Genomic DNA, 23,474 nt, shown 5'->3' with positions numbered 1-23,474 from the left:
GTCATCGCCGGGCCCCCCTCATTGACCCAGGTCTACTTGTTCAAGTACAAAAAATTTAAAATAATGCGTCAGGTGTACCTTTATATGCTTAAATAAAGCATTGGTTTCTTTATTTTGTAGTATATCATAGTTGTGTTGATATATTCTTTGTCTGAGGGCTCTGATTGTCTTCCCCATATAGTACCCCTCACATCCCATACAGGTTGCAATATATACCACTCCCTTGGTGTAACAATAACACTTCCTATTAGTAGTAATTTTACCTCTTCACATCTTTCAGCCCACCTAGCTTGTTGGCCCAGGGGTGGGTCAGGGTATACCCTCCCCTCATCATAATCAGTTTTATCCCTGAACAGTTTTCTAGCTTTCCTTTTTTGCAATTGCACCAAGTCATTATCAACACTTTTAAATAAATTGTTAAATTCAACCAACCTGTGTTCAAATAATAAATCACGCTTAATTTCTGTATCAAGTTTGTTAATGTCCTTTAAAATAGCAGCCGTTTTCTTATTGTTATCAGTGATAAAAATGTTTAACAACTCACAACCTTGCTTATTGAAAAAGTTCTTTAAGTCCCGTTGTAATTGGGAGTCCTTAATAAGCCCAGTCGGATATTTCCATGCCCGAAGGCCCTTGGGCATCTGCTCTCTCCTTAAACACTCGTGCAGATATTCATTTTCCAATTGCAAACGTTTGTACCTGAATAAAGCTTCCTTAAAACCCCAAAATTGTTGCTTGAGGCTGCTGTGTTGGTTGGTAGCGTTCATATTCTGTCCATCAAAGATAATTCCGTTCCTGAGCCATTGCTCAACCGAAACTGATGGCATGTTGTCATTACGTGCATCTGGCGTGTTGCTAGATGCTAGTCCGTGCCCATTTATGTTACTGCTGCCTGCCAGACCTCGTTCATAGGAGTGATTGTTAGAATTAGTGCTCCTTTGTGCTGTAGTAATCATTGAGATGTCAGGACTCGATATACCAGTATTGTTGAGCCCCTGACTACGATGATCCGCTAATTGACCCAGAAGTGACTCTACCTTAGCGGAAATCCCAGCAACAGTAGATGTAAGTGTTGCCTCCGTTTGAGCAATAATGATGTTCATCATGCATACAGCTGCAGTCATAACAGATGGGCTCTCCTGCCATCAGGCGGATCCTCGGTTGGCCGAATTCCAAAGTCTAGGTCCGGCGTCGGTTGTTGTCGCTTCTTCCCTGACGTCAGTGTGACAGGGGTATAAAGGAACCAGCCAACACCATTTTCTCCAGTCTTTCTTGCCGTGCGGTGCCCAAAGCAGAAGCAGTTCACAAGTGCCGGTCGGCCAGCTCCTGAAATTACGAAAATTTTGAAACCGAAGTCTTCTTGAAAGCTAAGAACCCCGTTGGGGAAACTTGTCTTGCCTCAGACCGATGTCAGACAAAGTTAATAATTGTATTTCATGTGGGAAGCAAATACCGCATAAGGATTTCCATTCCCTCTGTATTCCTTGTTTAGGCCCAGACCACGACATCTCGGTCTGTCGCTTTTGTGCTACTTTCAACAAACGCACCATTAAGCGTCGGGCGGAGTTCGCCCAGCATTATTTTGGCAAAACATTTACCTATATTATGTCGTCGGATACTCCGACTCCAGTTTTGTCTAAAAAGCGCAAAGATAAGGACCGACACACGAGGTCCGCGGTCTCTACCGTCACCATGCCAAAGCCGACTACACGTGGTCCGGTTCTCATTGAGGCACCTATGCAGCCCCTGACTACCGACGACACTTCATTGGTGGTGTTTCCTGTGCCCGAGGTCGCAGGCTCCTCGGCCCACACCCCGACTACAGATACCGAAGCCACTCTTGGCGTTGAATCTCAAAATGTGGACAGGTCTACCTCCTCTCAAGGTGTCTTCAGACCTTCCTCTTCTTTTTCCATCAAGGCTTTCACTAAGTCTAAAGCAGCCATGCATTCTAAGAGACAAGCTACACAGGGCCCATCTCCAGGCCCCAAGCCTAAAAAACAGATGCTTAAAATGGCTGAGGATTTAATTACTCTTATCAGGGGTTCTCAACCCTCCGGACAAAGGCCCAGAGTGGAGGAAGAATCCCCCTCCTCTGATCAGGGCTCCATTATTTCAGAGCACTCTGATGATCAGGAACATTCTTACTCCCCTTTTGAAGACTCTGATGCAGAGGAGTCCATTCCTTCTGTATCCCCCCCCAGAGGATTACTCATTTGGGGAAACTTTGCATACCTTAAGGGAACACTTCCACTGGGAAGGCCAAGATTATTCAGATTCCAAGAAAAGACTAAGGGAATTTCTCTTGCTACCTCAGCACAGGCCTCTGGTTATACCTCCTGTCTTGGACATCCTAGATGATGTCTACTCGGAGGCCTGCCTTTACCCGGATTCTCTACCTCCAGCCCCAGTTAAGCCTGACAGGTACTACAGGGTTCCTGACTCACACCAATTTCTATACAAAAGCCATGCTGCTGACCCAGAAACCATCTCTCTGGGCCCCAAGGGAATTAAGGCCTCCACTGCTAAAAATCCATTACCTTCCGAGAGAGATTCCAGATCCTTAGAAAGGTGGGGAAAAAAGGTATATACCTCGGCTACCTTAACCATGAGGGCATTAAACTGTCAGTTCCATATGCTAAAATACCAACAGTTTTTGTTATCACAATTGAAAAGTAAAATGTCACAACCTGAACAACCAGACTTGAAGGAGTTGCAGGATTTGATGCATAGTGCAGAACAAGTGGGTAAGCATACCTTACAATGTGGTTTTGATGCTCTAGAGGCCTCATGTATAGCTGCTGTTACAGGATCAGTCATACGTAGACATGCCTGGCTCAAGGAACAAACCTTGCCAGATCATGTCAAAGCAAAATTACTAGATGCCCCTCTACAAAAGGATGTATTATTTGGTGCTAATGCTGAGGAGGTATTAAGGAAAATGGAGGAAAAGGCTAAATCAATGCAAACTGTGAAAGATTTTCTACAGGTACAACACCCACGTTTCAGTAGAAATTGGCCTTCCAAAAATTGGTCCTTTCCAGCCACGGACAGACCCCAAAGAGGTAGATACAGGCGCCAGAGAGGCAGAGGACAATCCCAAGGATCGTTTAGAGGCAGACAATGGCAAGCTTCTACACAAAGAGGTGGTGAGGATAACTCGCAACCATTCAGAAAGCAAGCCCAATGACTTTCCCCTTTGCATGCCAAGCAAGACTCAAAGGGCAGCACCCTTAGGAGGAAAACTGGCATTATTTTCAAAAAATTGGCATATTGTCACAAAAGACAAATGGATCCTGGACATTATAAACAGAGGCTACAGATTCCATTTTTGCACCCTTCCAAAAATGAGAGGCATGCCAAACATGCCACACAATCAAAGGGCAGAGGCACAAAGGCAAATTACAGATCTCATAGACATGAAAGCTATTCAAGAGGTACCTACACACGAACAAGGTCAAGGTTTTTATTCCAGACTATTCCTGGTACCAAGGAAGGGAAAAGATTGGAGACCTATTTTGGACCTATCCATCCTAAACACATTTCTACTCGTACCAAAATTCAAGATGCTCACCCTGCAGCAGCTTTTTCCCATCCTGGGCAAGGAGTCTTGGCTGGTAACATTGGACCTCAAGGAGGCATACCTGCATGTTCCAATCAGACAAAATTGCAGAAGATACCTCAGATTTCTTGCAGATTCAACCCATTATCAATTCTCTGCATTGCCCTTTGGCTTATCTACTGTGCCCAAAGTATTCACGAAATGCCTGGCATCAGTAATTGCCTACTGCAGACTTCAAGGGATACAAATATACCCCTATTTGGACGACTGCCTGATCCAAGCGGACAGCAAGCACATTCTTCTGAAACATCTGGCGTATGTAATAATGTTGTTGAACTCTCTGGGATAGACAGTCAACAAAAAGAAATCAAGACTAATACCCTCTCTGAAGATAATTTTCCTGGGTGCCAACTTGGACACAAACACCCAGATGGCCTACCTCATGCCAGAGAAGCAGGGGCAACTAACTCAATACTTCAGAGCACTAGCAAATTGCACCAGGCTAACTGCAAGGAAAATCCTGCAGGCTCTGGGATTCATGGCATCTTGCATCTTACTAATCCCATGTGCAAAGCTGCATATGAGGAAACTTCAATGGTACCTGAAAAACCTATGGTCTCAACACAGCCACAGTTTGGAAACAATAATACCACTAATTCCATGTCTTCAAAAGGAATTTCTGTGGTGGGCTCAAGCATGCCAAACAAACACAGGTCTTCCATTCAGCAAGCCTCAAGCAAATCAAGTCATCACAACAGACGCCTCTGACTGCACGTGACAGATCGGTGCATTCAGGGCAAATGGTCCCAAAAAGAAAAGCACCTTCACATCAATCAAAAGGAAATGCTAGCAGTAATAAATGCTATTATAGCTTTCAAAGACCTTCTGCAACCAGGTCAACTATTGATAAGAACGGACAACACCACAGTTATGTGGTACATAAACAAACAGGGAGGAACACATTCATACCCCCTATGCAGACTGGCCATGTCACTTTGGAACATGGCCACGGACTTACAAATCGAACTACAAGCACAGTACTTGCCAGGCAAGGAAAACACGCTGGCAGACAACCTAAGCAGAAATATGACAGATCCACACGAATGGAAGTTGCATCCAAAAGTTTTTACAGAGATAATCCAAGCATGGGGAAGGCCAGACATATATCTCTTTGCCTCCCACAAAAATCATCAATTGACAAAATTCTGCTCAAGGATTTTCCACCCAAAGGCCTGGAGAGTGGACGCTCTCTCTTTCAGTTGGACATCAATGACAGTTTATGCCTTCCCACCTCTTCCTCTGCTGCCCAAAGTTCTATTGAAAACCAGAGCAGACAGACCAAAGATGATTCTCATTGCTCCAGACTGGCCAAGACAACACTGGTACCCACTCCTGAGGAGCCTGACGCATTCCCCACCATGGACCCTGCCTCTAATGCCTCTTCTCCTGACTCAGCACAGCTTCAAAACTCTTCACAGCCAGCTAAAAACACTCAATCTAGCCACATGGAAGATTCCTTAGCATCACAGCAGACCCTACTCTCCAAGGAGGTGCAGGATGTCATTTTGGAGGCCAGAAGGCCATCAACTAGAAAGGCTTACTCCGCAAAATGGAAACGGTTTTGTGTCTGGAATGAGGAAAAAGGGCCAGGATCCTGGAAAACTGAATCTACCTCAAATACTACAGTATCTAGCTGAGCTGCTAAGCAGTGGACTTTCATTCTCCTCCATCAAAATCCATGCCTCTGCCATTTCTGCAGAATACAACACTGATCCACCCTTATTCTCTCACCCTCTCTTAAGACAGTTCCTCAGAGGGGCTAAGAATCTAAAACCCCCAAGGAAACAACCAATACCTGCTTGGGATCTCAATTCCATTCTGGAAAAACTGACCTTGCCTCCCTTTGAGCCAGCTGCCTCATCAGATTTGCAATATTTGTCCTGGAAAACAGCTTTCCTTCTGGCTATTACCTCCGCTCGTAGAGTTTCAGAACTACAAGCTCTCATGGCTGTGCAGCCTTTTATCTTCCATCAGGACAGAGTTTTCTTACAAACCAATCCGTCCTTTATGCCAAAAGTGGTATCCAGGGTAGCTTTGAATCAGGCCATACACTTGCCTACCTTTTATCCTAATCCTCAAAACAAGGGGGAGAGATTACTACATTCCTTGGACATCCACAGACAACTGCGTTATTATTTGGACAGAACAAAGCCTTTCAGAAAATCAGAACAGCTCTTTGTGTCCTATGCTACAGGAGCTCAAGGAAAGCCAATTTCCAAACAGACAATCTCAAAATGGATAGCCCACTGCATACGCTTTTGCTATTCTTTTCATGGCAAAACTGTACCTACAGGCATCAGATCTCACTCCACAAGGCCCACAGCTACCTCTGCAGCTTTCCTCAGAGGAGTTCCTACCAAAGATATTTTGGAAGCAGCCACTTGGAGTTCTGTGCACACCTTTTCCAAGCACTACCACCTACCATTATACTCCAAAACTAAAGCAGGCTTTGCCACTGCAGTCTTGCAGGGCATCCTGGCTCCTCCTAGTTCCACCTAGTGCCTACCACCCCTTCTTAGCTTTGGGATTCTACCCATCTGTTATGACTGCAGCTGTATGCATGATGAACATAGTACAGTTTTGTACCTACCATAAATGTAGATGTTCGAGTGCTAATACAGCTGCAGTCCAGGTTTCCCTCCCTCCTTCCCCTCTTGGGACAGGCCTATTGGCTAACACCTCCTCATACAACCTGATTGGGGTATTCATTTATGGTGTATTTGCTTGCAACTACTGTATTTTGATTATATTGCATTGCTTTATTACACAAATTTATGTATTGGCTTCCTTCTGGGTGCACCTGACATTTGGGGCAAGAAAAACTGAAGAAAATGGTGTCGGCTGGTTCCTTTATACCCCTGTCGTACTGACATTGGGGAAGAAACGACGACAACCGACGCCAGACCTAGACTTTGGAATTCGGCCGACTGAGGACCCGCCTGACAGCAGGAGAACCCATCTGTTATGACTGCAGCTGTATTGGCACTCGAACATCTACATTTATGGTAGGTACAAAACTGTACTTTCAAGTCCATGCTGACAGTGCTACCGGGTTGCTCCCCTCCATTCATGACTAAAACAGAAATAATGAACACCAAAACCAAGTAAAAAATATATCAATAGGATCACTAAAGGAACACTGCAGCACTAAATCCAGAAAATTAATTGAAAAAAGTTAAGCGCGTTCGTCAAAATCACAAGACTTAATCAGAACAAGAACATACAAACAATGCCATATTTAAATACCCTTTGGTGATCCTCTTCATATATTTTGTATTATCAGACTAATTAAGCAGGTCCATAATGAGGCCTCGTGAGTGGTCTGTCAGTCTGTGGCGAAATGATCTTCTTTCATTGGAGCCAACCTTGCTGCAGCTTCTTTCTGACTCCCCACAACAAGAAATTCAGCAGGTACTTTGTTCTTATCCCCCCTCAAGGGGATTCACCGAAAGATCCTCTGGTCCACATTTGGCCCTCAGGTCTTCTTTATGCTTATCCCCCTCTCCCTTCGAGAAAGCAAGTAGGCTGAAGAGCTCAGTAATCCTCATTGCCCCTTTCTGGCCTCTGCAAGTATGGTTCCCCTTCCTACAGTCTCACCTTAGCTATACTCCATGGATACTGGAGGCCAATCCCGGATCTTCTCTCTCATCAGTCAGGGATAAAATATCCCAATATACAGGGACTCAAACTAACTGCATGGTTTCTCCACTTCCAGTAATGGTTAGACAACCCAGGCTCTCATCCCCTTTACATACCATTACTTTGGTTTCTCAGAAAGAATCTTTTAAAAAAGTCTACAAGAGCAAGTGGAAAAGATTATCCCTTTTGGGCTTTGAATAATGAGCTTGACCCATTCTGTGCTCCCGTTTCTGCAGTGTCTATTGGTTGATGCGGAGTTGCCCACTTTGATAGTGTGTGTCTAGTTTGTGAGCCAGTTGGCAGCCCATCTTACAACAAATGCATTTACATTTAGTTTGCTAAATTTATCAGTAATGCCTTAATGCGGGATCGTGTCGAAAGCTTTTGCCAGGTCAAGGTATGCTGTGTGCACAGATTTGCTCTCGTCAGTGGCCTTGGTCAGGCAGGATATTCCCTTCAGGAAGCCGAACTTAGGTAGGATCTAGGGTTTGGAGGTCACCTATGTCTTTATTTATGAAGTTTATAATTATACGTTCCATGGCCTTAAAGATGAGGCTGGTCAGGCATACAAGTCTGCAAATTCTCCAGATCTGTTGTTAGGCCACCTTTGTGGTGGTGAGTAACTGTTGCTGTTCTCCATTTCACAGGAACAAAGCCTGTGGTTAAGCTATGAATGAAAAGGATACTTAGTGGTGATGCTAGTTCATGTTTTAACCTGTTTAGAAGACAACCTGGGATGTCATCTGGTCCCATAGAGGCTGTGTTTTTTTACCTTGGACAAGGCTTTGAGGACCTGCTGTTCAGATATGTAAGGTGGGGGGAAGTTTGAGGTTTTTGTAAGTTAAATGGGGATAAGGAAGTGAAATTTTGCCAAAACTATCCGCTGGCAGGTTTGCTATCTCTGTGGGGCCAGTGTGTGATACCGTTGGCCATTAGTTCTGCACATGCTTGGGTACTACCCTTTAGGTTACATATATAGCTGTAAAAGGCCTTATGGTTATCCTTGGCTGTACTTGCCAAGTTTCTCTCAAAGGAACCCTTGGAGGATTTGACAAGTTGTCTTATTTGCCTGTTGAGGCTGAGGAAGGTGCTTTTCCATTGTTGGGGCTTTGCCTTTGTTTTCTTGGACAGCAACATTTTGCATTTATTGTAAAGTTTTTGATGCTAGATGCCTACCATGGCATCTTGTTCTTTACTTGGGGCTGTGTCTTTGATTCTTTCTGATATGGATGAGTTTATTCACTTATGCAAGTGATTGTACAGGGCTTTAGCGTAAACGTCAGAGTAGTTAGCACTTCCAGCTTGGGGCGGAGCTTGGAATGCATTTATACCTTCAACTAGTAGGGTCTGGTTTGCCTTGTTGAAGTTTTTTAGTCTGATTTCACCCATTGTGAGTTCTGGTGTTAGTGCCAGCTCGAAGGTGACTAATTTGTAGTCAGTTTTAACTAATGGGGGTCTGACAGTTGCAGCAGTGCATCTGGTTTGACATTGTGGTGAGGACCAGAATGTTTGTTCCCCTTGTTGGGGTATGCACAGTTTATTCCAGGGCATTTGAATTAACAAAGTCAAGGAACTTTTGCGCTAGTGAGTTAGGGTAGTGTAGGTTTCCCAGTTGATGGTGTGATAATTGAAATCCCCCATAACCAATGTGTTTGTTAAAATTTGGATCATCTCCAGTTTGGACAAGTAGGCTTCATGGGTGTTGTGTTAACTGGCTATGACTTGAATGGGGGCTCTTGCCCACCATAACCTGGAACTGGAGTGACTCCATGGAGTTGTCCATTCTAACTAGACAGGAGGTGAATTTATCTCTAATATAAGATTGAAACACCTCCCCTTGGTTTTCACATTTTGCAGTCTAAAGGTGTGTATGGCATTGTAGCCTTGCAAAGCCGGGGTACTGCCTGAGGCCTTGAACCAGTTTTCTGTGACTGCACAGACATCTACATCTTCTAGTGATAGAAGTGCTTCCAGGCAATGCAGTTTTTGGTTTAAGCTCCTTGCATTTAGCAGCATGACCCTTATTTTGTTCTATTTGGCTAATTTCATGTCAGTAATGTTGTTTTCGAGACCTTGCCTAAGAAGGCACTATGGGGGAGGCAAGAGCCTTTGCCAGCAGTTGAAAGCCTGGAGATGCCAGGTGCAAACAGTCTGTGGCAAAGCAGCAAGGTTCGTCAACCATGGCTTCCCAGATTGAGAGGAACTGGATCCCCTCTTAATGACACCAAAAACTGAGACAGTTATTGAAATCAATCATTTTTGTTTATACTGTGGCATCATTCTAGGTGAGTGTAGTATGCTGCTGAAGGCTAGGGAAATACCTGCCTGGGACACATACTCTGAGAGCTCAACCATGTCTCTCTTCATATAGTCCAGTGAGATATGTCCCAGATCATTCACACTAACATAAGCTATGACAGAGTCCTAATGGTACTTTTTGCTTAGAGACCTTTGTTCATGTGTGATCTGATAAATCCTGGCACCAGACAGGCAGCTGACGGACTTTCTACTAGTCCAACCTGGTGAGTGGGACATCTGTGCGTCTCACTATTGAGTCTTCAATGCCAAGAAAATTAGTTTTTTGAGTTTTATGCATTACTGGCTTGGTAGGTGAGACACTGGTGTTGCACTGTGCAACTGGGTGCTATGGAGACTGTGTTAGTTGTACCAGTCTCATGGTTTGGAGGTCTCTGTTACGGTAAGGCTTTTGAGAGAACCTCCACGTATGTGGATTTACATGTTTGATGCATACTATATGTATGAGTAGAGGTACTATGAACATATGTAATGGTGGGTGAGTAGACAATCTTCTCTGCGCTACTGTTTTGAGTAAGAGAGAGCATGGATTCTAGATTCATGGTGTAAATACATTTCTCGCACCCTGTATTAGAGTGTGTTATTAGTAGATGGTTATCTGTGTACATGAGGCAATTGCTACACTGCCTCAAGAGACCCAAGTCAACAACGTGGCAGGAGAAACAAGGGTACTTCAGCTATCCACAATACTAGGTTGAAGACTGCTGTCACTAGGGGTGGCTATTCAGAATCAATCATGGAGGGGCTCAGTGGATGGATATTTCTGCCTGGGTTTTAGGATAAATTTGATGAATCTAACTTTCTGGCTTTGGCGCACAACTGCGCAGTGTGCAAGGTGCTGAGCGGTGCACAAACGAGCAGAAACCTGCTTAAATACCAGAAGCTAAAAACTTGAAAAAAATTTTAAAAGATTCAAAAGGACCAAATGAGGATGCTTATTCCAAGCCCTAGACCGGTTCTGCATCAAAAAATGACTTTGATCCTTCAGGAAAAAGTACTCTGAAGACATGGCATGGATACTGCAGTTTGAATCTCACACCTGCCTCTGAACATTGCCTGATTTGCTGGAATAAATTTTTCTCTTCTGCCTGGTGTGCAGCGAATAATCTTTTTTCACAACCACTCTACTATCTCCAACTTTTAATACTTTGCCCTTTCGCAACAGTTTTGTCAGGCTCAACTCTTTCTGCTGGTAGGTTTGCATCTTTACTAATGCAGGTCTTGGTTGCTTTCATGGCCAGATTTGGAAACATGGTATGCCCTTTCAATTGACAGTTCCTGCTGTGGACTTCTAATCTACTAGCTTTATTTGTGATTTCATAAAGTTAATACAGTCTGTTCCTTTTAGCTTCTTTGGTAAAGCACAACATTTTAGATTTTTCCTATGTGCTTTTTTGAATAGTCTCATACTTAACCAACATTTTCTTTAATTCAGCTTGTGTTTTTTTTGCAGTTTTATCAGCTAATTTGAATAGCTGTTTAAAAAGCTTCTTCCATTTTCCAGCTTTCTGTTATTTGAGCTGATGTACTCCTTTAATGTTTTGTTCATGTTAATCAGCTCTGAGCACATTTGACTTTGTTTCCTCTAGATTACTGGAAGCCATGTTTTGCATCACAACCGGAGCTTGAAGTAATTTTTGCTGAACAGCTGCAGGATTCTTTCCAGTCATTGTTTTCTGTTCTGTTTTCCAGTTGATTTGCTTTCAGGCTCTTAGTTTCTTCTTTGCTGGTATTCAGCCAGTGTGTGTACTAGCCAGTAACTGAACTTAGTAAAAGTGACAGGAGTTCCTGGTCCATTTCTTTGTTTCTTTTTTTTCACACTGGAAGAGCTGATGTTAAGCTGTTAATCAGTGTGCAGCTATCTTGGAAAAGTATCACACACCCTTTAAACTTGACACAGTCATTAGAGATCTAGGCACATTTATTGACAAAGAAATTTCGTTTAACTACCATGTATTGACCATAGTCATGAAATCTTTCTACCTTGCTCAGCAGAATGTTAAAGGCATATCCTCAGTTGCAGCACTACAACTGCATTAATTATATATTCAGTAAATTATCTGTACATAACCCAAAAAGAAGGAATCCCTATTAATTCCACTACCTCGCCCTTTTGTTTCTAGCAAAAGTGCTCAGTAGTTTTTGTCATAAACTTACATAGTGCAAGATGTTTAGTTATCTGTTAAACAGGTAATTAAGCTGGTCCTTGGATTATTTTAGATGTGACCTAAGCTATTGGCCAAGTACAAAATACAGCATCATAATTTACACAACTAGTCTGAGTGGATTGGACAAGCTAAAATTTGGCCCTAGGCTTGGGTGCGTGCGTGTGTGTGCCTTCCTTGGAAGGCTGGCAACTCGACACCGTAAAACTCCACTGCCAATCATGAGCGGACAAGGTGATCCGCTGTGGCAACCCCTAACCGGGAAAAGCCGAAAGCGAGAGTCTGAAAAACAGTGTGAATAAATACCATGTAAAATTAATTCAAAATGCTGTCAATCACACATTAACTGGATTTGTGTAATATGGCATAATATTATAGCAATAACCCACGCCTGGGTGTGGGTAATGCTAAATTTACCCACGGTTGGCGTGGTTTGGTCCCGAGGCGAGCCCGAGGGACAAAAGCCAACCGTGGGTAATTTAGCATTACCCACACCCAGAAGTGGTTATTGCTATATATGACATTATTTAAGAAAAGAAACTGTTACTTTTCTTAAATAATGGCATAGTATAATGCCTGTTTACTGCCCTTCCGCAGATGACTGGCATCCGCGGCAGTTCTGATGTACTGCGCGCCTGCGCAGTACATCAGAGTTGTGGGCAAAGCAACGGAGAAAGCAAGATCTCCGTTGCTTTTATGTCTCGCTATGTTAAATGGGTTTAACATAGCGAGACAGTTTTAAAATAACTAACGGACATCTCCGTTGCTTATTTTAAAACTGTCTCGCTATGTTAAACTCATTTAACATAGCGAGACACTAAAAAAAGCAACGGAGATCTTGCTTTCTCCGTTGCACAAACACTGCCTCGCTATGTTAAATGGGTTTAACATAGCGAGACAGCTTTAAAATAAGCAACGGAGATCTCCGTTGCTTATTTTAAAACTGTCTCGCTATGTTAAACCCATTTAACATAGCGAGACAGTGTTTAAAAAAAAACGAGTTATACTAATGGAAAAAAGTCCGGGCAACCGGACCTTTTTCCATTAGTATAACTCGATTTACAACGGGCACGCTGGCCAATCAGTGTGCACGTTTTGGGGGGATCATGGTATAATAAACTATAAACTATATCTGGTAAGTGTCAACTATGATCAGCGGTTTGATTCTATATTTCTCATTATATTTATTACGTTAATGGCAAATTCAATTAATTTTCTTTATTCTGCTAAATTATTATTTTTTTGTGTTGCCTGCTTGACCTTAATTGCACGTATTTGCAATGTTTGCTTTACTACTCATCTATATTGTGACTGAAAAAGTACACGAGAATAAATCCACTTACCTTGTTAGCAAATTAATAAAGCTGTCAGCATTAATCAGCACACTTAAGCACTCTGTTTTGCACAACATTACTAGGAAAGTACTATACTGTGAACTTAAACTGGTAATCTTTGGTGGAACAGAGAACATGTTATAGAAATTACAGGCCAGGAAGGCTGAAATAATCCAATACCAGAAGGCTAAAAAAATGCCCATCACAATTATTTCTTGTTTGGAAAACAAATGCTGCAAGTGTGAGGAAATGCACACCATCTATTGAACTGTAAAAACTAAAGAATGGGAACACTTGGCAACAAACTCCTAAAGTGCTGCTGGGTCAAAGCAACAACTGATGTGCTGTCATGCGTTTAAGACAGAAGTACATGGACACAGCTACTTTTTTTCTTTCTGCTGCCATTAGTTGGCAAATGCATGCCTGTTAGTCAGCTATTTTGAAGTGTAGTACCTAAAAGATGCAAGCCATACCCTTGGGTGTCGTCCATCTACAACTAGCACATCCAGACATTACCATAGCCATCATCCTTACAGCCACAATATGAGTGGTAGGCAAAACTTAAACTCTAAGTAGTATAGCTTGCCTTGTACTGTGAGCTGATCTGTGCTTTTCAGGCTTGTCTATCTAATGGTTCTTTAGTGCACAAACAGTGCTTAGCAAATCATTCAAAACAAACTGGTATATCACGGTAGTAAAAATGGGTGCATATGTTCTGTAATTATCGTACATGTATTAGTCCATAAACAACGTTTATGAATCTTTGTAATGGAGCATGATGTTGCTGAGCTACACCTGTGTTCTTAAATAAGGCTGCATAGGAAACGTGTTAGCATACTGGTGCTTTATCACAGTGCTAATATAAGGTATTACATGTGCCTCATCAGTACAGTTTCACAAGTGTAAGGGATACTACGGATGTGAGCATCATATACTGCTACTGTGATGTAGTGGTGACTGTTACAACTTGCCATTTTGTCCTGGCTGCATGTTGTCTTAAATCGCAGATGGAATACTAACAGAACAAAATGTGCCACTTATAGACAAGTTTCTCTTAAGCTGATCACAGCCAAAAATCACTCCAGCACAGGTGGGGATGGTATTTTCATACCCAGCCTAATAACCTCTCAGCTTCCAATCATTCCCAGCACAAGTATAGGAGGTATTTTCATATCTTTGTCTGCAAAAGTCAGTAGTGATTATACCTTTCACCTGTTCCAGATTTTGCAGAATGTCCTTGATTTTGCTTAATTTTTTTTCATCATCCCTTGTAAAACATTTAATTTTGTGGTAAATCACGAAGTATTACACTCAGTCAGTAATGCAAGACATGGAGTTTCATTCTCCTTTTTCTTCTGAAAACAAACAATGATGCAAAAACTTTGTTGATTGTATATATTAGGGCATACCATCGTTATTCACACAGGTGTGGGTGGTGCCGATTTGATTGACATTCAGATGGAGCTGTCAGTTAAGCATGGCAGTTATTTTTAAATGTTATTTTTATTCTGTGAAGACTAAAAAGTTTAAGAAGGTTTAAGTAAAAATACCTGAAACTCTAATATTGGGGATCACTGACCTAATGAGAGTGAAAAGCTACACACATCCAGCAGGCAGGGCTGCTACCTCTGCACCCCCTTGCTGGACACATTTTTTTAAGTTCCGTTACATGATAGTGCTGTGGAGTGGGGGGGGGGGAGCACACCCCCCCCCAATGGACATTAAGCAGTCTATCCTTTTAACCTCTCATCTCATTAAGAGCAACTTAAAATGATAAAATTATATTTACTAATTATAATTAGTGTCCACCCATGGGGCACTGGGAGGAGGGCTTGCTGCTACACATCTTGGTGTGTCCTAGTATAATCAGTCAAAACGTTTGCTCTATTAACTTGAGTTAGCTTAATATTTTAAAAATGTCCATTAGTTTGGATCTTTATTCCCCCATTAATTTTGGCTTTTTCCATGTTTCCTGAGGAAAGAAGTTGATGGGTATTAATAGCATTTACTACATTATGCAAATGAATTCTCCATTGTGGATATCTGATTTGAAATGAAATTCTACCATTCAGTTTTACTTGTAATGTTTTTATATACCAAGTAATTTTAAAGATAAAATTCGAGTCCAAAATGTGTCATCACTTTTGTTGACAAATAAATGACTGCACCAGTTCAAGTAGGTGCATTACTATATAAAGCTGTTTACACAAAAATATTATTTCATTCAACAAGCCTGAATCATAAAGTGAACATACAACAAAAGGAGCTGCAGCTAAGCAGTAAAATCATGGCCACTGAGAAAGAGAACTGCGATGTATGGTGGATGGATTAGGACAGAGCTTATATCTGAAGACTGCTGCTAAGTCTGTACTGAAACTTTGAGACTAGCAATGCCAAGCCCTGACCAGTCAAAAAAAAAAAAAAGACTGAAAATGGAAAATGCAGAAGAGTGAATATCAAACATTACTCTTCTCCTTGAAACTTTTTTTCCCAAGGGGACAAGCCCCCTCACACCCCCAACCACATCACCAAACTTGTATACTAAGTCTGAGCTCACTATGCATTGGGGAAAAGGAAATATTACAAGAAATTGCAATCTCATATTTAATATTTATAAGTCTAGATTTTCAGGAATTCGTTCTCCATATTACAGGACTCAGCTTTGAGTCCTGACCTTTCAAACTGTTATCCCACTGCATGTTGGTAGACTGAGACTGTTTGCTAATGGCTGTGCCAGAAGATCCCAAAAAATAGCAACTGTTTAATCCTTACTAAATTAAATTATTTTCCTGACATTAGCGTGCCCCATTGGCTGATTCTACACAAGTGTTACTGATTTCTTTTTTTTCCCTCAACACTCAACAACCAGCCCCTAATCATGGAAAGACAAAAGTCAGCAGTGCCAGTAGTCATAGTCTAGCTAAGCAACAAAACTGCAACAAAAAAAGACTAATCACAAAGAAGTAAAGGAGTTACTCCTATGACCTGACCTGTTTATGAACCAATTCATTCAGCCCGCTAACTTGCTGAAGCAGACAATAAAAAAAATGTGTGACTCTCCCTTCCCCTTTAGTGTACAGTAAACAGTTACTTTTCTGCAGTGTCAGTATGTATTTGTTGTTGCTGACCCTGCATTAAAGAAAACATTAGACTAACTTTGATTATGTAATCGGTTCCCTACCCTCAAGTGACTAGAACAGTTACTGACATAAATGTGGTGTAGCAGGGGTTTCAATAACATCTACATTTTCAATCTTCTTCTTCATCTTCTTTCGGCTTTTCACAGTTAGGGGTCGCCACAGCAGATCACCTGTCCGCTCATGATTGGCAGAGGAGTTTTAGAGTGTTGACTTGCCAGCCTGGCGCCCAACCTTCCACAGAAGGCACACACATGCACACACTCACACCTAGGGCCAATTTTAGTGTGTCCAATCCACCTACAACATTTTCAGTAATATAGCTAAAAGTAATTACTGTGGAATGTATGTCAGTTTGGATGCATTGTGTACATGTGCTGTAAATAATCAGAACCAGGACATCATTCAGACCATATTTCTATAGCATGTGCAAGATTATAAAAAGAAAAAAAATTGAAGAAAGCTTTTTTTTTTTTTTTGTTGCATACTGAGTATATTAGCCACATATGCCACATGCCCTCCACTGATAATGTGCACTGCAGTGTAGAGAGCATACACTACTGACATACCTGCAGGGGAGGGTCAATGTACTAAGCCCTTGTGTACAAAGAGACTTTTACAGTTCCTTAACAGGGTGACCCTGCACACTAACCCTTCCTTTATGGCAAACATCTTTTACAGAAGTAGCATAACTTGGCTATTCAACTTCTAATGTTCTTACCCAGTCACCAGAATAAGGCGGAATGAATGTACATTCTCTTGGTGGGCATAGATAATTGAGGGACTTTTTAAATGGAAGTGTATCTTTCAGAATATCCAGTCAAACATTTGTTTTCTTTATATAAAACAAACAAAAATTTCCAGTGACAAAACAAACTGTTTCCAAATGTTGTCTTCCTGTAAGCAGTTTTAGTGCTCAACACATTTTAAAAGCAGTCACTTAATCCTAAATTCATACCTTCTCAAAGCACTATAGGCTGGATGTGATAGCTAGGGCAAAGGCTGGACTTACTGTGCTTTCTTAAACTTTCTAGACTTCATTTGAGCAGTGAGCCACCCACCTCACCTGGACAAGCTTTGGAAGTCTTCCCTATAAGTTATGGCTATAACAGCGATCCAGGAAGAGCATGACGCAACTGTGTACCCAGCTTGTTAGGCCAGATGTCAAACTGTACCAGTGACAGAGATACCTTTCAATTATGGACTGTAACAGTGGCCACATTTGAACATCTGCAATAATGGCAAGTTGTCTATACAACTGTACTTTTCTGTTCCAACCTGCCAGAAGTGTTCACTTTCAGCCAGCATCTGAGGTTAAGAGCCTGTTGAAGAATTTGAAAAGTTGGTTTGCAACTTAACACTAAAATAAATAAATAAATAAAGGAACACTTTTAAATCCAAGACACTGAAGTGCAAGTCTCAGAACAGCATGACAGAATGTGCATAAATGGGACATACGTATACTTAACCTGAAATCAGATAACGGTATCTTTGAGTATTCTCTTTTTCCAAGGTATGGCGATACTGGTATTAGTGTATATAAATAAGTAGCAAGGGTGTTGGGGTGCACTGGGAAGGATGCAGAGGAGCTTACGCCCTGCAAAAAGCAAATTTAAATAACAGTGACTGTGGCTCTTTGCAGTTCTTCTGTAGCTTCTTTTTCATAATTCAACCTCTCAGTTGCAGGTCTTTGAATTAAACTAAGATTTTTCTGTGCAGATAGCTTACGAAGAGGTGAAGATATTGACGGATTTTATTTTCTTGGGCTCAAAGATTCTTCAGATGATAACTGCAGCCATGAAGGTAGGATGCTGCCTTCTTAGGAGGAGAGTGGTTGGATAAGATATTAACCAGTAAACCATTAACCAGTAAAGACATGATACTGACAACAAAGGTCCATATAATCAAATCAGTAGTTTTCCCAGTAATAACCTATGGCTGTGAGAAAAAACCTTTGGCTGTGAGAATCAAATGTAAGGTTATGCTCCAGAAACTTGATGCTTTAAAACTGTAGTGCTGGGGTAAATTTTTGATAATTCAGTGTACTGCAAGATCAAATCCATCAGTTCCATGGAAATAAGTCCTTACTGCTCAGTGGAAAGTCTGATAGTAAGCTTAAAACTCAGATACTTTGACATATGCAAACACAGGATTTGCTAGAGACTGCACTGATGTTGTAAAGGATTGAAGACAGAAGAAGGTGGCAAAGACTTAGACAGATGGAGTAATGAACATGAATTTACAAGATGAAGCAGTGATAGACTGGTTTGGTATGCTAAAGTCCTTGAAGTTACAAAGAGTCAGACTTGAGTAAAAAAAACAGCAACATTGTACGCTAAGTAAATGTGGGGAATCTCACCTTGTTTGCAGTGTATGGTATGTGCTGCTGTTGGAGTCCACAATGTAAACCTTCAGTGGGGTGATGTAGTGATGAACTGGATATAGTTTCATGATCCTCGTGCTTCTGTGTGCACAATATCTTAGCATATAGTTTCTGGTACCCATCAGTAAAGTACATCATACCTAGAAAGTTATATTTGGTGCCATTCCTCTCCTTTTATTGTGTTTTATGTCAGGGTGTAGACATTTTCCCCCTTATTCTTTCTCCTAGCATGTACTTAGCTGGCAGGGCTGTAGCCTGCCTTACTCAGTCAACAAAGTTCTGAAAGTTTAGCAGTCTAACCAATAACTTTATACTACTGTCCTCTGTGTTCAATGGTTAGGGAGTGTGGAAAGGGCTCTAAAGCGTGTGAAGCTGGCCAGTTATTCTATCCTTGGCAGAATATGACCCATTTAGCTCAAGTTACTGTAACAGTGATCTATTTGAATGTTTACTGCTGTGGTAAGTTTACTTACACAACTGTACTTTTTTCATAGTGCAGGTTTATCAGTGAACAACCTTTTCAAAGCATTCCATTGTCCACTATTGCTCCTAGTAGCAGCTAAAGTGACTTCTCGGGGGATTGTTATAGCTCTGTGGTTTACATTAATCAACATTTATTTAATTTTATTTTCTCTTTTGTTGATCAGGTTGCCAGTATTTTCTGGTGGTTTTGTGGCTGTGTTTTATTTGTTTGTTTGATTGCAAGGTGTGCAAACTAGTCCATGGACCCTTTTCAGCCACAAGCAAGGCCGGTAGCACATAGAAATTTTACACACTTAGTAGGCCACAGTTAAAATCATTAAGTATATAGCAGCTAGATAAGACACAACACAAATTATTAATTGTGATTTATTAGAGTTTTACATTTTTTTTATTATATTAGAAAGTTAAATTACAGAGACTCCAGTATTGTAGAAGTTCACACCAGAGGTTCATTCAGCATATTGTACCTAAACTGATTACAACAGGCATTATCCTGAAACAGTGTCATTTTTTTTTGTTTGTTTGCTGGTTGAATTAACTAATCTTTTTCAGATCATTTTCAACCGCCATAATTCAGGCCACAAGGGCAAAGGTAAGTGCACAGACAGTTTAGCCAATCATCCTGTATGTTTTTTGAATGAATGAAGAAACTGGAGTATCTTAAAACAATAAAGATTCCACAGAGACGGTCACTGTCGATCAAGACTGAACCACAGGCACTGTAAAATAAACGCTTTCCAGTCCCTGCAGTGTTTGATAGTGCCTAGGCAAATTCGACACCTAATGAATCAACACTAATGGTTCAGCAGAGTGAGAATCCCAAAGGAGATTTTGACAGATTATAGAATCCCATTCATATGTTTTTAACTGTTATGACAGGTCAGACACCTTAACATTTGTGCATAGCACCTTCATATGGATGATCTATTGGAGTACCTTTATATAAAAAAAATGCTAGGCCAAGCAACTGATAACTGAAAGAAGAGGGGTTTCTTTCTGCCCTGTTTAATAGTTTCCATTAGGTAGTTCTGAGTCCTTCAGAGGTGGTTGGTACCCTTAGGGGAGGGATAGGTTTACATGATATAGCCAAAAAGTCATGGGAGCAGGAAACACACCAAGCAGTAGTGTGAGAGCAGGTATAGGCCATATGCAAGATAGAGTAATTTAAGCTTTCATACCCGTAATTTGGGAACACTTGACAAAGATCAAAGTTGCAGAGCAGCCGTAGCTCTGATCAAAATACATAGGTTGTTGTGTTCTAGCCAGGGAGTGGCGGGGGGGGTTCATTTTAATTAGTAATCTAGAGAATGAGCATTTTGTCACTAAACAAGACCAATATGAGGTCAGAGAGAGAGTGGGAAAGGTTACCTTTTGCAGTTTTGACAGCCAGGAGAAAGTTTGTGCAAATGTATCAATACTTTGAGTCATGTTTCCTAGACTCTGAAAAGGAACCTGAGGTATATGTGTCTCTTATCTTTTCAGAAATTTGTGAAGAAAAATTAACTTTTTCATTTGTTCCAGGGAACATTTGGGTGATTAAATGGAAGTTTCTTACAGAGCTGAGAAAAAGCTCAACCTTGGGCCACATAATTAAGCTGCATAGCATATAGGGATAAAACCCTAATTTGTCCCAAATGACATTGGGTCTACAAGCAAGCTGTGAGCATGAGGAGTTAACTGGGGATGGTGGGAGTGAGCAGTGGATGCTGGCTCTCACCCATCCTTGGGTAGGGATGGCAACTGTCTGCTGCAGGATTAATACCTGCTAAAGGTGGGTGTATTTCCTGTAGTTGAGGATGAGCACCTACCAAGCAACATGTTCACACATTGCATGCTGAAGGGATGGTATTTCTGCACATCCAAGCTACAATAGCAGAGTAGACCCATTTAGATAATCCTTATGGCTGAAGAGATGGTATCCCTTCCAAACAACTGAGGTCCTTTGGGTATGTGACAGGTGGCAGATAACAGGAAGAAAAAGCACCTGTGGAAAATGTTAGTTTTCATAGTGTTATTGACAAGGAAGGAAGCTGTAGACTTTGAAATGCAGAAACTGTTGTCTCTTCTTGTTAGTGAGTGGAATTGTTTTCTAGTAACACAGTAAGGTAATTTAATGATTTTTGTAAAGTGAACATGATTTCCAAGTTTGACTTGTATTTTATGTGCTAGGTGAACAAGTTAATAGATTAATCTGACAAAAACGTATTTGCAAATTCACTTCAGTAATAGGCAGAGGAAATGATCAGCTTCTCCACCTCAATAGGCTGTTGCTCTTTGGGTTACATGGCATCACTGTCTGTGTAACAGGTTTATAGCAGTGTATGCATTATAAGTGTGTACGATTTTTAGCTTGTATAGTTATATATATATATATATATATATATATATATATATATATATATATATATATATATATATCATTTGGCAGCATTTCTGTATCCTTGTATTTGTCAGTGGCATAATTAACCTTGCTGCAATTGTTAGATTCCATTTTATTCTTCAGGTAAGAGTCCCTGTGATGGGGCCATAAGATCACTACTTTCTTTATTTTGGTGATGGGGTGCATATAATAATTTTGAGTTCTAGGAATTTAAAATGGGGTTTCTGGTTTATCACAGAGTGTACAGCCTCAGAGATAACATATTTTAAAGTAAGAGAAGTGGGGTTGAAACTACCACATGGCTGAGTACAAGGGGGCACATTCCCCTACAAAAATATTTAGAAATTTCCCATTTTCAGAATTTTGCCCATCTAATTTTCAACAGGAAACCATAGAGATGATAGTTTGATATTGATTATTGGATTTTTTTACATTACTCTGCAGTCTGCCAGGGTTAATATTTGTATTACATTTAGCTACAGGTAATTTCACATATGCATATGTTTATCTTTGTAATTTGTTTTAGCTTTGTTTCAGTCATAGTTTGGCTGGGAATTAACCTGTTGCAGTTTTAACAACATTTTGTGCTTAGTCTTTGCATAGCTGCTCCTTGACATTTTCAGCACAACATTTTGGCATTCTTAATAAATGTTTAACTTCTAAAACCTGACCATGGTCCCATAAACTGATACACATAGGTACTGACAGTAGCATACCCCCATTAACCTAACAGGCTGCCCTGTCTATATTGTTTTATTAATGTAGGTGCCATCTCCAGTATTGTAGTTGTAACATTTTACTGTATTCCATGCCTATCCTTGTAAAGCATAGTCCTGTGCATTGTTTTATGAGCAATTAATGCTTCTTTGTGCAACGTTTCTCTGTAGTACATTATAAATTCTGTGGGTATCCTTGCTGTACCAGATTCTCCAAGATGTAATCTTGTTTTTCATCAGATAGATACTCTGTTTTGTTGTGGCTTACCATGTAATGTAGGTAAGTCAGTATTAATGTTTTTTATTGTAATGTCTATATACAGCTACTGCTGCTTTCCTGGAGTTCTTCCAAAGCCTTAGTTACAGTTCAGGTTTAACATCTACTTTAATGGTTGTGCTTTGTGACATTCTTTCACACTGAAGAGCAGTTATCCTTGGTAACAGTAGGAAGTACTGCATGGATGCTGCCCTTGTGTGTTACGGATTTGCAATAAAGGTAACTTTAGAAGGAACAGTCGTATGAGACGGCAACAGATGTTTGAGGGAGACATGACAAGTTCAATAAAGCCTTCATCCCACCCTTAGAGAATAAATATTTAGGTCCTTTATATGAACTCTTGGCACTACCATGTATTTCTTGTAAAATAATCCTGTTTTGGACCCTGATATGTTTCTGTCAGATAGAAAATCATAAGAAAATGTTAGCATCTTTCTGTTGTATTATCCTGCGTTGGTATAATTATCTACATAGGGACTTTAAAAAACAACTGAAAGTTTATTGGTCTGAAAATGATGACTTTCTTGCACTGCCATTACAGCATGCAGGCAGTCAACCAGTGCACGTTTAGGATCGCAGTGAGTCTAACGTTGTTTGTCTGGTGTCAGTGGATGAGAACCGCTAGAAAAGTCTCACTGATGAAATGCTTTACATGGTAATTCAGCTTATCTGTAAAGATTTTGCAGCAAATATATAATTAGCACATCACTTAGCTATATTTCTTAACTGCTTTTGTGTTTAGCTGTTACAATACATTTTTAAAATGTAATACAAGTGAACACTTAAAAGCAACACGTGCTTGGCAATATGTTATGTACATTTTAATCAAGCAAATTTTGTTAAAGCTGAGTATCTGAAATGGAGATAGTATGAACTCTACATACAGATAAGTATAGGTGAGGAGATTAGCATTGTGTCATCTTGCATTGATAGCTGTGACTTATTTGAAGTATTTGGTTATAAAAACTCATAATCTTGTGAAGTGTTTATGGTCTGAATTGAGGTCCTTACCTGTGATCATT

At 40.8% G+C, this 23,474-nt stretch overlaps 1 protein-coding gene across 1 annotated transcript in view; it reads left to right on the top strand.

Moving 5' to 3' along the window:
* Positions 1–23,474, top strand: part of LOC122802317 (protein YIF1B-A-like) — a 764,428-nt gene that overhangs the window by 702,288 nt on the left and 38,666 nt on the right. The window lies entirely within an intron of this gene.

The sequence above is a fragment of the Protopterus annectens genome, chromosome 1.part0, assembly GCF_019279795.1.
Source record: "Protopterus annectens isolate FY-2018-M chromosome 1.part0, PAN1.0, whole genome shotgun sequence".
Lineage (NCBI taxonomy): Eukaryota > Metazoa > Chordata > Ceratodontiformes > Protopteridae > Protopterus > Protopterus annectens.
Note: the sequence above shows the minus strand (reverse complement) of the source record. Positions and strands in the feature narration are given on the sequence as shown.